Source organism: Saccostrea echinata, unplaced genomic scaffold, assembly GCF_033153115.1.
Source record: "Saccostrea echinata isolate AGI-Se365-2 ecotype Australia unplaced genomic scaffold, CSIRO_AGI_Sech_v1 ptg000037l, whole genome shotgun sequence".
Classification (NCBI taxonomy): Eukaryota; Metazoa; Mollusca; class Bivalvia; order Ostreida; family Ostreidae; genus Saccostrea; species Saccostrea echinata.
The window spans coordinates 1,499,251-1,515,067 of record NW_026889786.1 but is presented as its reverse complement, the minus strand read 5'-3'; the positions used below and the strand labels follow the sequence as shown (position 1 = coordinate 1,515,067).

The window sequence follows — 15,817 nt, the reverse complement described above, 5'->3', positions numbered from 1 at the left end:
CCCACTTTTTATTTTCTTTTCTGAATATATAAGATACTTTTCACCATTCTTCTTAAATTCAGTAAAATGTCATTACTTTCAAATTATTTTTTTGCTTGTTAAATTTTTAATGCCAGAAAAATGAAATTTTTTGAGTGCAAAAAGGTCAAGTAATTGAACATGCGGAGTAATTTGAAATTTTTTTCATTGTCACAAATTTTAATGTGTCTATTCAAGATGAAATAAGGCTGTGTTTGTTCCCATAATTTATTTGAATAAAAAATATTGGAGGAAAAACTTTAAAAATTGATTTATGTATAAGACGTATTTACAGTGCAAAAAGGTCAAACTAAATGCTCTGTAGCGCCAAAAGAAGTGCATTGACCCCCATTTTTTGTTTTGATTTTTAATTAAGCTGTCTGCATAAATTCTAAAAATATACTTGATAAAAAATTCTCATTACTTTTGAAGGCAGGATCCAACCTCCTTAAGTAAAAACCAATAGAGCTACAGTCTCACCAGAGACTTCTGGTTTATTTTGTTGAAGTTTTGACATGGCTACTAAAAATAGAAATCTCTGTGAAATTCTTTCAAACTGTTACTTCTACAGTTTTTGTCCAATTGCAATTAAACTTGACTCAGATAAAGACTAAGCCAAGGATCATTAAGGTCTTCCGTCTTCACGGAAGACCTTATAGTGATTCTACTGTTTCTTATTATTATTATTATTTTTACGCCCATCTAATTTTGTGCACGCGATTTCTCAAAGACTACTCGATGACATTTAATGAAATTTGCAGGAAGAATGTATTGTAATCTGAAGTTATTTTATCCGAGAGATTTTTTGGAAAATCACTTCCGTTGCCAAGTTACCGACCATTTTCTGAATTTTAAAAGACATTTTGTCAGCAGATAATCTCAAGAACGGTAAAAGATATCAATGTGAAACTTTCAGGGATTATAGATCGTGATAAATCCTAGCCAGGACATGACCTTTCGTTCGTCGTCGGTACTTCCTGTCGTTACCGGATGCGAATTTAAAAAGTTGAATTTTCTAACTTTTTTGTCTTTCAATATTTTTCTTTTATATTAGTAGGGTTAACAGAGGCCTTTCCAGAAAGGCCTAATATATAATTTGTTTAAAAATTGATAAATCCAAACTCTAGATATTCGCATTTTATAATTTGAAGCGGGTCCAAAATGGCGGCTGTCTCCATAAACTCTGACGAGCAGGTCGGCACTCGGAGCTCCTCGGGTGGCTTTTTCCTTGCACACTAACCTCCAACGTCAGCGGTGTTCTATTATTTCGGGTTTAATCCCGATTATGTCTGAATTTTCTTTCTCATTTTTTTTACCTTTAATTTATGTTTTCATCTTCATAAATGATGTTTTTTTTTCTGTGTGAATCCTGGGCTATTTTCATTTGTTTTAAATAAATCCTTAAAAATCCTTGCATTTTTGAAGGACCTAGGTTATATTTTACGGACATTGGTAAGTCAAAGTTTTCCTGAGAAAAGAAAAGGTTAAATACATGGGTTTTTTCACTTATGAAATAGTGATTGAGAGTGATCTCCCATGTAGAATTCTCTAAGCGTGAAAACCAATAAAGCATACGTTTACAGAGGTAAACAAAAAGCACGTGTACTTCCTTCAACGGGTAGAATCATCTATACAGCAAGAAAGAAAAGTAGTAATGGCTTCGTTGTAAATTGTATTCAGGAGACAAAGAGTCAACAGGTCGTCATTCATCATAGTTATGCTTAGTATGCTGGGAAAGGCAAAGATGTGACATATGCTGAAAGGTAGACCGACTGAGATCAGTTTCTAGGTTGTATGAAGGGAGCAGCATTTAGTAACTACGAATAAAAATTGAAATAAATCCAGTCCAATATTTTTATGACAATGTGTTTCAATCAATTACATGATAGAATCAATCAACCAGTCTGACTCCTTCTACCCTTATGAATAATATGTAATTATAGCTGTTAAGGGAAGTAACTCAAAAATAGAGATCGGTGCCGGTATGTCCTTGTCTATTTTCTATATTTACATTTTCAGCTAAAATATCTAGAAGTCATAGGAAATTAAAATACGATAATATATATAAAACAAAAACTATATGAAATAAGTGAGTTTTGGAGAAATATTATGGTGAAAAATTATGTAGGTCCCTTTTGTTAACATTTTACATAGGAAATGCATTGAGAATTGTAAAAACACTGATTTGACAAAATCTATTAAAAAAAAAAAAAAAAAAAGATTGGCTTGGTAGGTTAAACAATCCATAATATATCCTGTTTATTACAATTAAAACTACTCAAGAGATCTTGAAAAGTTCTATACAAGAAGTTGTCTGAGCAAGAACTCGAAAACGGTAAGAGATTAAGACAACAAACTTATATGAGCAACAGTCCTTAAGATGTAGGCAAAACCATTTGGGTTCAGAGCGTCAGCCGTCACTTCCAGTTGAAGTGATAAAAGAAATAAAAATTTTAACTTTTCTTTTCTTAATTAAAAATTGCATCACTTTATTGCATCTTTTTCGCAGATTCAAAAAATGTTGGTCCCACCGGAAACAAAAACGACAACTTCTGGTTATAAGAGAAAAACTAAATAATTTGAGTATTTTACTTTCCCAACAATATTCTTTATAGATAAAGTATTTGAAATGAATTTTAAATATGTTATTCAGAGTGCAAATGTCTAGAGTAACCTTGAAAACGTCAACTTCCGGTTAAAGGAGATAGCACATTGTATTTGCACGCTGACGACCAAGGTTAAATTTCCAGAGTGTCTGAATTTCTTTTATCACTCTTTCAGCTTGAATTTTCGTTTTTATTTTCAGAATCGGACGGAAGACCTCTCATTGCTCGCAATGAGTTTCTACTTATTCTTATTTTTCCTCCCATATTTTGTGCACGCGTTTTCTCAAAAACTATTCAGTGGTTTTCAATTATTTTTTCAGGGATAATCGACATTATTATGATCTTTGTGCATTTGAGGAGAAAATTCAAAAAATCTCTTTCGGTTCCATGTAATGGCCAATTTTCTGATTTTGAATTGGATTTTTGTCTTCCTATCTCCTCTAGAATGGCTAAAGATATGAACTGGAGACATGTCAAAGATGATAGAGCATGACTTGTAGATGTTCTGACCAATTTTCTGTGCGTCGTCGATGCTTCCGGTCACCACCGAATGCGAATTTCACAAATGGATTTTTTCAACTTTTTTATTTTTCAATATTTTTCTTTGATATTGTTATGGTTAATAGAAACACTTCTAAAAATACTTAATATATATTTTGTTTTAAAATTGATAAATTCAAACTCTAGATATTTGCATTTTAAAATTTGAAGCGGGGTCAAAATGGCGGCCGTCTCCGTAAACTCCGACGAGCTGGTCGGAGTTTACGGAGACAGCCGAACGTCTTGTTGAACGAAACTAGCATAAGGATCAATGAAATGTACAGAAATTATTGGAACTGGCAGATTTTGGAAATGGATAATCTGTCTTTGAAAACATAAATACTCTGACCTCCAAAAAAAAATGCAATAAAATTAGTAATTTGTTCGGTACATATGATACATGATGATGGAAACCATTCAATAGAACAAACATTTTAAAGAAAAACTCGAAGATTTGCTCGTGACGTTTGGTGCAAAATAATGTATTGTAACACCCCTCCCTTTTCATAGTAGACAAATGGTCTGATACAGAAGAGCAGAAAAAGATAACATGGACATGAAATACATGTATATGGAATTGCATGGAATAAAAAGTTGAATATATATGTATAAGGAATAAAAGAAGTAAACAGTATCATCAGTTCATCAGTAGTAGATTATTTCTTGTGATGATAGTTATTGTTTAATTAAACTCAATTAACGAATTCCGATGTTAATCTGCTTGCACAAAATTTGGCTAACTAGTTCGCATTCTATAATTCCACCGTATATATATATATATATATATATATATATATATATATATATATATATATATATATATATATATATATATATATATATATAAAGCTTTTATCCTCCTTGACGCTTGTTACTTCAAGCATTGATACAAAAACCGATGATGGATGGTAAAATTGCGCTGGTGTAGTGATTTCCATACTGAATTTTAAAGCAAGCGATCTGGGTTTATTCCCAATTATGTCTGAATTTTCTTTCTCATTTCTTAGTTTTCATTTACGTTTTCATCTTAATAAACGACATTGAGCTTTTTTTTTCTTTGTGAATTTTGCACTATTCTCATTTTTAAAAAGAAATCTTTAATATCCTTGCAATTTGAAAGACCCATGTAATATTTTAGGCGTCTTTCCTACAAGCATTTATTAATATAATTTTACATGCAAAGAATATCACATTATCAGTTGTCTGAGCAAGATCTCGAACAAGGTAAGAGATTAAGACACTAAACTTATATGAGCAACAGACCTTAAGATGTAGACAAAACCATTTGAGTTCAAAGCGTCAGAGGTCACTTCCGGTCGTCACAGGAAGTGATCAAAGAAATCGAAAATTCCAATTTTTCTTTTTTTTAATTAAAAATTGTATCACTTTATTGTATCTTTTTCGCAGATTCGAAAGATGTTGGTCCCACCGGAAACAAAAATGACAACTTCCGGTTATAAGAGAAAAACTAAATAATTTGAATATTTTACTTTCCCATAAATATTCTTTATAGATTAAGTATTTGAAATGGATTTTCAATAGGTTATTCAAAGTGCAAATGACTAGGGTAACCTTAAATAGCGTTCAAAAATTCACTTCCGGTCGAGTGTTTTCTGTCCTCAAAATGAGAAATTTTCTGAGCGAGATCTCAAAAGCAGGTAAAAGATTAAAAGACCAAACTTTTATGAGCAATAGACCTTGAGGAGTAGTCGAAACCATTTGGGTTAAACGCGTCAGTCGTCACTTCCTCTTGTCACAGGAAGTGATCAAAGAAATCACGTAGGATTTTCACACTGACGATCAGGGTTAAATCTCCAGAGTCTGAATTTCTTTTATCACTTTTTCAGCTTGAATTTTCGTTTTTATTTTTAGAATCGAACGGAAGACCTCTCATTGCTCGCAATGAGTTTCTAGTTACTTTATTTATTGCTGTTGCCATAGCTAGCTTCATGATACCTTTTCTTTACCTTTCTCTACTTTTGTTATGTAAAAACAAGTAGAGCTACAGTCTTGTCAGAGACTTCTTGTTCCTCTTTGATTTGCTATTAGCTTTATATGTTTTGCTACCTGAGTACTTAGTCATGCACCAATTTTGTGTGTGGAAAGGTAGCACAGGAATTTCTACAAATATGTTATGAAGTTTATCAAGGACACAGCAAACTTCAGGTGAAGGCAAGCAGAAATTAATGGAATGTTTTAAAATGGAAATATTTAGGACCACCATGGTAATTTATAGATAATGAGATCAAGTTGCAACGAAGGAATTCCATATTGTGTATGTTTTATATGAAATTAATTTCCATTCTAATAATAAAATTTACATATGAAACTCATGATTCACTGTGTCATTCTGGAGTGTGCCCTATGAAATTTTTTTGTTGTTGCAGGATTCCCATACTTTAACTCGAAGCTTTTGATTTTGGTATTGACTGTTGTCTTCCCACCTATCTGTTTTACCCAATGCTTAAAAGGGGGGGGGGGGTATATGATAGGGGTGTCCATCCATTACACTTGGGGGTAGCCGTCCTTTGTCTGTAACTCCTCTTACACCACCAAATCTAATTTGATGAAACTTCAAAAAATCTCTATTACATAGTGGCATTGTGCATCTCCTATTTTACTTAGATGGGACACATATTTGGGGGTTTCCCACAGCAAAACATGGACACTGCCTATAATATTGAGGGTACCCTACTCTGAATGAAATTTTGTGAGACTTTCACTGAATCTTTATTACATAGTGCCATTGTGTACCTCTATTTTTATGCTTTGATTGGACAGAATTTTGGGTTTCCCAGAGCGAAATATGGACTTTGCCATTCTTGGTACACTTATCTGCAACTCCTTTTACACCAATGAATGCAATTTAATGAAAGAGCTAGATTCACTTTGAGCATGAAATGCTTAGATATAATAGATATACCAATTTATTTATTAGCATGCTATGTCCCAGTTCAAACATCAATTTAAGTAAAGACTTAGTGTTTTCATTTCCTATAACAGTTTCCTCTGAGAGTTCAGGTATTGGAAAACAGGCTTTGTGAAATTGCAATGTTTTTGAATTTTGCATAAAAATGGTATCTTTCTGCAAAGAATTAAAATATGAGCACACCCTTTGATCCAAAAAGTAAAAATATTATTTTATAATTTTCAGAAATAGTTCTGTCATTACATAATTAAACATTTTTGGATCAGAAGTTGTGTTCTACACAAAATATTAAAAAACAGCTTAAATTTTTGGCAAAGTTTTGAGAAAATTTTCAGGATATGGGAGTAATGATGCAATGAAATCATAATGCATTGACTAGCCAGAAAATTAAGTCATTTTCAATAAACATGCAATCAGTCACCAAGGGTCCAAGTGATATTTAATGTATTGCCAACTAAACTACACAGTTTTGATTTTTCAGAAATTCACAAGGCCAAAAAGACCTTAAGTGAACCCTGCTCTTTTCACAAAATCTCTATTACATAATGGCATTTTGTATCTCCTATTTTACGTTTTGATCGGAAAGATAACTTGGGTTTTCCATAGCAAAACATGGATTTTGCCATTATTTATGAATGGTGGTACCCATCTCTTGTCTGCAACTCCTCTTATACCATGGATAAAAATTTGATGAAACTTTCACAGAATCTTTATTACACAGTGCCATAATGTGCACCTTTTATTTTACGCTTTGATTGAAGAGATATTTGTGGTTTCCCATAGCAATTGATTTTGTCACTTTATAATACTTCATAATAGGAGTACCAGTTTTGTTATTGTTAAACACAATTTCTTCTAAAGTCCTGAATGAAATTCAATGGAACATTCACTTAATCTCATTTATATGCTGCCAAGAAATGCACATTGCCATTATACTCATATGAAAAGGGGTTATCAATCTGTGAGCTCAGTACTCGCAATACCTCTAGTTCAAAAGGGTGTTCTTTCCATAGGTTTTGCCTGATTTTGAGAAAAAAAATTTGGTATGCAACTACACTACATTAAGATACATTATCAATCTTCATCAATTTTTATCATTTTTTTCTTATTTGGACAGTTTTACTCTGGTTACAAATATTAAATCGATTTCAAAATGCCACGTACTACTGCAGATTGGTCCTGGTTTCAATTAAATGATAATGGTCTAGCTGTTCGTAAACATTTTTTGTCTATGGATTATCAAAATACTTAATGATTTTTTCCCAACATTTTAGAAATAATGTATTCCATTTGAGTACATATACATGCATGTGGTATTTTCAGATTGATTGTCAAAAATTGAAAAGAAGTTGCAAGTTTTTGTTAAAGTTTCATTGTACATAAGAATCACGAAAGAGTATAACGTGTAGAATTTTTAGAACATCATATTTAATGCAAAGGAATCATGTGACCATGATTTGTCTTGACCCTATGTCCTAGGTCTTTTGGTTAAGGTCAAGGTCAGAGGGTACAAAAGTATTAAATCATTGTTCTAGCCACCACTTTGAAATGGGAAAACATTGGAAGAATAAGAATTCCTCACACACAGGGGTGTTACAATTCCTTCAACTAGTTACTCTTCAAAGATTTTGGTCATGGGAATTAATAAGATTTTTTTGCAAGATTGCTAAGTCCTTTTATAAGCTTTTGTAAGTTGTGTACTGTCTCCAGTTCCCCCATGGGAAGTATTGGTCCCATTATGACAGATCTATTTGATTTTAATAAGTATGCAGCAACTAAATATAATTTCACTTTCTAAAATAAAAAAATCTCCCATACCAGTTGTTCATTTTAACCAGTAGAGCTACAGTCCCATGAGAGACTTGATAAGATTATGTCATGGAGTCCTGACATGATAAATATATCCTAGCTGGTTTTTAAGCAAAAATCATTAAATTGAAGGAATCATAGAAACATTTGTGTAATACTTGCTTCCTATAGAATGATGTAATTTTTTTTAATTATCTCTGATGGATTTTGCAGCAGGTTTCTGTAGTGTGACAGAGCAGGAACAAATTTCAAACAAATTTAAGATACGAATTTCTTAATGGGAAGGAAAGCACATGCTGCTTGAGAGGTTACTAAATGCAATTTTTAAATCAAAACACAATTCTTAAAAAAAATTCATTGATTTCTTTGTTTCTACCTTTTAAAAATCAATTTAGGTCTGATTAATTACATAATTCCACTAGGTGAGGCATTAGTAATAACATTCCTGTGTTCCTGGCTTGCTATTGATACATTAGTCAGCAACTCCACACAACATCTCCCATCCCACAGATCTTAAAAGATGACTGCGGATAGCACTTTATCAAATTGATTTTTGTTTCTTTTCTTTGGATGGGGGCAAAAAAATCCATGAAGAGTCCCGACACCTACTTTCAAGTGTATTGACAATAAAGGATGAAGGTTTAAGAGTGAGGGGTGACTTCAAAAAAAAAAAGCTAAATGTTCTTGACAGGAATTGAATGTCACACATTTTCTTTGAGAAATTAATTGGATTATTAGCTGTTTAGTGCTACCTTTTGGTTCCTTCATCATTTATTCATACCTAGTGCTTAATTTTGTTAGCCAAAGAAATCAACTTAATGAAAATTACATGTATATCTTTCATGATAGATTTTGTAAGAATAATACAACAGAACAATATCTTTGACATTTTGGTAATTTAGTATTTTTATGACAAGTTTAATCTTTTTATCTAAAGTAGGGTGCCCAAAAAGTTTTGGTTTGATACAATATTGACTCAATTTGAAACAGAAATAATAATTTTACATGCATATATATTTTCAACATTTGGCATCATCTCATCTTTGCAGGGAACTCGGGGAAAATGGAAACTAAATCTTTTCTCCCAGAAAGAAAAAAAATGATTTCTTAATAAATTTAGATTATGTCTTTTACACATCTTGTTTTACTGTTAGAAAAAGTCGAAAGATGAAGGTCACAATGAATTATTTAGTAGTGATAGTTTTTTTCTCAATAATCTTACAAGATCTTGTAAAGAGAATAGCCAGTCAGGGAGACAAGGTGATCAAAAGGTAATTGTAAATTTATGGTCAGCAAAGTGCTATATATTTATTCTTTTTGTGTTTCTTAGGCACAGGGTGTATATATTTGTTGTAGGTAGAAATAAAAAGGGAAGCTTATAGGGTATTTACCATCTTGTTAAGTTCAACTGCCTGCCAAATCTACTGATGCAGGCACGCAACTCCAATCATTTGTAAAAGATAAAAGCTGTTTTTCAAAGAAATGGGTGATGATTAGGATTTTTTCACTATGGGAAGTGATTTTAAATGCTAATTCCATATTTTTTTTAGAAGGGAATTATACGACGACGGAGTGTAAAATATAAATATACAAGTATTGTGAGGGAGCACTTATTTTTTTACGATTTGTTGAGGGGAAAAAAGGAAACATTGATTTGAAAAGGTTAGTTTTTCAGTTAGGTATATTCTTTAAAGATTCTAGTACAATATTATCAATTTGATCAAGTGTTAAAGGAATTTAAGTAAACCATGATCTTGTTTCTAAATTTTAATGTTTCAAGTGGTAAAAAACACAGTGAAAGATTAGAACCTGACATAATGGGTATGATCAAACAGCAAAGTATTCAGTAAATATAGAATTTTTTAGGTTCTGTTTTGTTTTTAATTTCGAAGATGAATTAATAAGGCAAAATCAAATTATTTTACATAAACAACAACTCTGTGCTAATTAAAAACCCAGAAAATGCCAGACAATGTGAGTTGTGATGGGTGGTCATATTGGACAGAGAAAGATTTTTCTTTGAAGTTCTTGGTTTTTCTTTCCACATACATTGCAAAGAAGTTTATCATTTGAGAAGTCAGGATTTTATATTGAATTTCTTTTCAATGTCAGGTTCAATATATGATTCTTTTTTTTACTTCTCTATGTAATAAAACAACCTCCTACAAGGAGCATTTCATTTTGCTCACTCTTTAATACCTTTATAAAATAGGGATTCTTTTGTTTTTCTTTGGGGTATATGAATCCATTTACTGGTGCATGATTTCAGTCTTAATTAATTAATTCTGATGATGAAAGGTGCTGAGCCTGTACTCTGTTTACCTTATGCTTTGTCTGTCTGACGGTAGTGAGTCATGGCAAACATCAGAGAGGAGGGGAAAAAAAAGAAAGAAATCTGTCTGAGCCATCAGAGATCTCAAACACAAGAAATGAATTTGTTTTGGAATTCTTGATTGATAAGGGATCCAAATCGCAGAGGTTTGTTGTTTTGATCCTAACTGCCATACCTGCTTTGTAGGAATTGGTGTGTTGAAAGATGGATAGATTTCTTGCAGAAGACCATATCTAAACTCACTGCCCAGGAATCAGGATGAATGTGTCATCTGATATTGCTGGTTACATTTATTTACCTACAAGTCTTGCTCTGCCTAAGATTGCATCTCAGGTTGCATGTAGATTTGCCATTTATTTAAACAGAACTGTGACTTGGATTAATGATTCCTTTATGGATAATGAAAGTTTAATGGTTCCATGGAAAACAATTCCCATGTATTTCATTGATGGTTGTTCCATTGTCTTTTTTTAAGTTTATAGCAGGAGATGCTGAATTCTCACAATCTGTTAGCAGATTAAATAAAGTAAATTTTAAATTAGAATGCATAAAATGTATATGATTTAAAATTTAATATCATACCACATATGATTTACGTGTCTATAATTATAGCTAAATCATTGACCTGTGAGTGGTAAACAGTTATAAATACTTAAATTACTTCCTATTAAAACATTAAAAAAAAGATTGGAATAAATTTTGATTACAAAAATTTATCCAAACAACAAAATGCAAGAAATTATTTGAAACATCAAATTTAATACACACAGATCCGTCTCATTAGTTACATGTATTATACACAAGCACTGTAACATCACTAAGTCTGAAGTTTAAATTTTGTAGTTTGAGAAAAAAATAAAGGTTTGATCATGGCATGGGGATTTCATTTCTTGGTTGAAGAAAATTGTAATGAAACTGTACCTTACCATTTTTACATTTCTTGGAGGACATAAATTCATGGGGCTCTTAATATCATGAAAACAATGAACAAAAACTCCCCTGAGTAATAATAGTCTGTAAAATAAGTTATTTCACAATTATTTTGTAATCATTCTTTTTATGCCCCCGTAATCGAAGATCTGGGAGCATATAGTTTTTGCCCTGTCCATCCATCTGTCTGTCTGTCTAGCTGTCATTTTGTCTGTATGTTTGTCCGCAAAAACTGTAACCTTGCCCATAACTTTTGATTGGTTGGAGCAATGGCTTTCATATTTCACATGTGTATTCTTTGTGACAAGACCTTTCTTTGGGTACCATAAAATTTGACCTTTTGACCTTGATCTTGGAGTTTGACCAACTTTTGCAATATTTTTTAGACTTTAACCTTGGCCATAACTTTTGAATAGTTGGTGCTAGGGCTTTCAATCTTCACAGATGTATACCTTGTGACAAGCCCTTTCTTCAGATACCAGCAACTTTGACCCTTTGACCTTGACCTTGGAGTTTGACCTACTATTGGAAAAATGTTAACCTTGGCCATAACTTTTAAACCGTTGATGCAAGGGCTTTCATATTTCACATGTGTATACCTTGTGACAAGACCTTTCTTTGGATACCAAAAACTTTGACACATTGACCTTGACCTTGGAGTTTGACCCTGTTTTGAAAAACTTTAACCTTGGCCATAACTTTTGAACGGTTAGTACTAGGGCTTTCATCATTCACATATGTAATCCTTGTGACAAGGTCTTCCTTTGGATACTAACAACTTTGACCCTAAATTGACCTTGACCTTGGAGTTTGACCTACTTTTGCAAAAATTTAACATTGGCCATAACTTTTGAACAGTTGGTGCTAGGGCTTTCATACTTCACATATGTAATCATTGTCAGAAGACCTTCCTTTGGATACCAACAACTTTGACCCTTTGACCTTGACCTTGGAGTTTGACCTACTTTTGCAAAATTTTAACTTTGGCCATAACTTTTGAACGGTTGGTGCTAGGGCTTTCATACTTCACATATGTAATCGTTGTGACAAGACCTTTCTTTGGATACAAACAACTTTGACCCTTTCACCTTGGAGTTTGACCTACTTTTGAAAGACTTTAACTTTGGTCATAACTATTAAATGGTTGGTGCCAGGGCTTTCATATTTCACATGTGTATCTCTTGTTAGAAGGCCTTTCCTTGGGTACCATTAGCCTTTGATATGAGTTGCCATACGGGGGCATCAGTGTTTCACAAACACATCTTGTTCACAAAAATAATAAATTCCACAATATCAAATGAGAGTCTAAGCTTGGAAACCAACAGACCAGTTGATGAAAAAAAATCTTCTCAATTTTATTAACTTAAATTTGATATTACAATTAAGTATCAGATTTCTAAAGAGTAATCAATTAAATAATATTTCTTCAATGATTTACTTGTATAGTATGACTGACATGTGGGATGTGTACTACTTGTATGTACTGACATCCCTAATTTATATGTTTAATTTTTTTTTTGGGGGGGGGGGGGGGTAATGTGAATTGTATTTTCCTGTGTTTGAAGTCCTTGATATACTATGAATGTAATTTAATTCCCAAGCAGATTTTTATTGTATTATATACCAGGGTATTGACAATTTTACTTATAATAAATGGATTAAAGTTGGTCTTGAATTGCTCGTCAGAATTTCTTGAGATATTTATATGGTATCTTACATCAAACCTCATGGAAGGATTGATACATTGATAAGTGCTGAGATATAGGAATGGAAAATCATCAAGTTCTAAAATTTGGGTCTTTTGATACAGATGCTTTTTGAGAGTCATTCAGTTTGAATTGTTTTGATTGGATTGGGTTGTCTTAGAAGTCGGTCGAAAGATTACAACCTGGTTATAGTTATGAAATAATACAATCAGTTATTGTGAACTTATACTTTTGTTAAATTAATTACAGCCACGTCTAGCTAAGGTACATGTATATCCCTTGTCATGCAGTAAATTCTTAGAAAGCTGTCAAGGCCAGACGGGTCTTCATACTTCCCTGTACTCTTTTAAATAAAAAATGCCTGTTGATTTAAAGTTTCTGAGCAGCTTCCTTCAAAATAACATTTAGAGATATATGTTCTTATTAGCATGGATACCTTGGGGGATTCTGGACATGGAGAAAGCCGAAAAAACCAATTTTGACTTCATCAATTCACAAAGCACTCTAACGCCTCTTTAGACAGATGGCACATTTGTTTTATGTATTGTCTTTGGTTTCCTCCTGTAAGCAGCTAACAATCTTACATAAACACACTTTCACTTATTACTGACTGTAACAAAGTTGATCATACATATTTGTCAAGTATGTTGAAATAATTGTGATACATAGGTGACCACTGAAGTCCTCTTTTAAATTAGGATAAAGTTTTTGATATATACACTGGTACTCTTTAATTTATGCTGTCATGTAAACTGTTTTTAGGATGAATGGGATTGGCTTTTGTTTTAATTGGAGGAAGGGGAAGGGGTCTCCTTGGTTAAATTTCTCAAGCTGGCTGACTAGACTTTGTCATCAATATGCCTAAAAATGTAGATTCGTCGTCTATAGAAAATTCCCAGATGTATGAACAATGCAAAGATTGCCTCCAAGTGTCAAATGCATAGGGATTGACACTATGGTAATAGCACTGACTAATTCTGTTTTACAAAGAGGAAAATTTTGGAAGCATTTGTGATTTTAAGATTTATGATGTAAATGTTGTGGTATAATGTGCTTACATATGCCCCTGCCTATGTCTCATTCCTACACTTCTTTATGGTCTGTAGGGAATATATCTGGTTAGCCTAATGTCCTAAGACAATTAGTGTGTCTTCAGACAATTAGTCTTCTGAATGTAATGAGATTTGGTGTTGCATTTGGCTGTATTACTGTATTATTAGCCATTTCAGAGTCTGGGCTGTCAGGGGAGGTAATTGTTCTTTTTGGTGAATTATGTATGAGGGGAAATAATTCTGGCATAAAAAAAATCACCATTTTTACTCTGTGTATGGCTATGTTATTTTAAGTTTTTAATGTAACAGACAGGTGGTATTAGAGTCTGCTTGCTTAAAAGGAAAGAAAACTGGAGAAGTAACTTGAAAGGACTATATTCTGTAATGACCAATATTTGCCCCCCCCCCCCCCCCAAATCAAACTTTAATGGAGAAGTCTATACATGTAATTTTGTTCTAAGTCAGGGCGATATCTGCAGACTTCAAAGCATTAAATATTTTCGTCAGCCATGATGCCATATGTTAAATATGACGTCAAGAGAATGACACAAGTTCAAAATTTCAATAATTTTTAGAGAAAAATGTGTATTTTTCATCAATATTTTGATTAAGACTCACTGAGCGCAGGTCTGCTCCAACTCAGTCTTTGATATAATGTATAGAATGATAATATCAATGAAATATGTGAATATTGTAATGGTGCAGGTCTGCGCTCTGTAAGTTATATAATCAAAATTGAACAAATGTCCATTTTGTCCTGACACTGATTTAGAAACAAAAATTGCCAATAATCTACTTCCAAACTACATAATTTTTTTTTTTGATTATTTCAGATTTTTTTTACAATATATACAATTTAGAACATTTCAAGAGATTTTCAAAATTTGACTTTTATGGGGGCAAAAAGAAGCATATATTCCATAATTTTTTGGATGTGGAGTCAAAGAAAATTAATGGATTTTCATTAGGACTGAGATGAATCAGGTATCCTGGAATATACTGTATTTGCCCTATTAAGGGCCCCTGCCATTTAAGCCCCCCCCCCCCAGCTGCCCTTTTGTCAGTTCATTAGAATAATATTCCCTCCCCCTTAAATATACTGTACTTCTTCCTTTATAATTTAGCTTAATAGTGAACAGAATAAGGTCACTGTGCATTGATGATATTTTATAAATTTATTCATCGAATGACATATTTAATTTCAAATTTTAGTGTTTACATTGTTTCTGACTTTTTAATACCTTATTGTATATATTATTTTTAGAATGAAGGGACATAATTGCCACTTTTAAAATGCATTGTAGATAGGGATACTTTTATCAAAGTATGTTTCTATTTGTTTTAATACTACATCTTGTAACGCAACTAAAAAGCACCCCTTATTCTACGGATCCTAGGTGCTTAATAGGACAAATATGGTAGTATACATCTCACACTTTGCATTTAGCTCAGTTTCAAAGAAACCGGTTATGGTAATTTAATCAAAATTCATACCCTGGTATTGGTAAGAGCTAATTAAGTGTGTCATAAAGTACTTACATTAACCTTCCATATGACCTTGACCTCAAAATTCCTCATTGTAGGTTCAGGTCAGTGTTCAAGATATATGAGAAGATTATTTTCGTAAATTTCATCGGCTGAAAGGACGTCATGTGATATTTGTCCTTTTGTGATATTGACGCAAAATTGCATCTACGGAACATGATATGGTATGACTCACTGTTAGGCTGCATCAAAGTTATGTAGAATGTGACGTCATGATATGAGACATGTTTTTACCTTTGTGACATAATGATAGCCATGTCTGTTCAGTTAGGACTATGTCAGAGCATTCCCTTTGAGTGATTATATAATATTAACTATAATGGACTTCAGTGAACAGTCAATGTGTGGTT

General features: G+C 32.6%; 1 protein-coding gene across 3 annotated transcripts in view; it reads left to right on the top strand.

Moving 5' to 3' along the window:
- The window catches only part of LOC133200160 (neuronal calcium sensor 2-like), a 59,222-nt gene that overhangs the window by 8,458 nt on the left and 34,947 nt on the right, over positions 1–15,817 (top strand). The window contains exon 1 of one of the 3 annotated variants that reach the window (XM_061335923.1): positions 9,269–9,564. The exons of 1 other annotated variant lie outside the window; for it this stretch is intronic. The gene's annotated coding sequence lies outside the window, so the exon portion shown is untranslated. Of the gene's footprint in view, positions 1–9,268; positions 9,565–10,297; positions 10,381–15,817 lie in introns of those variants that run through there. One more of the 3 variants, XM_061335922.1, reaches the window with a different exon arrangement.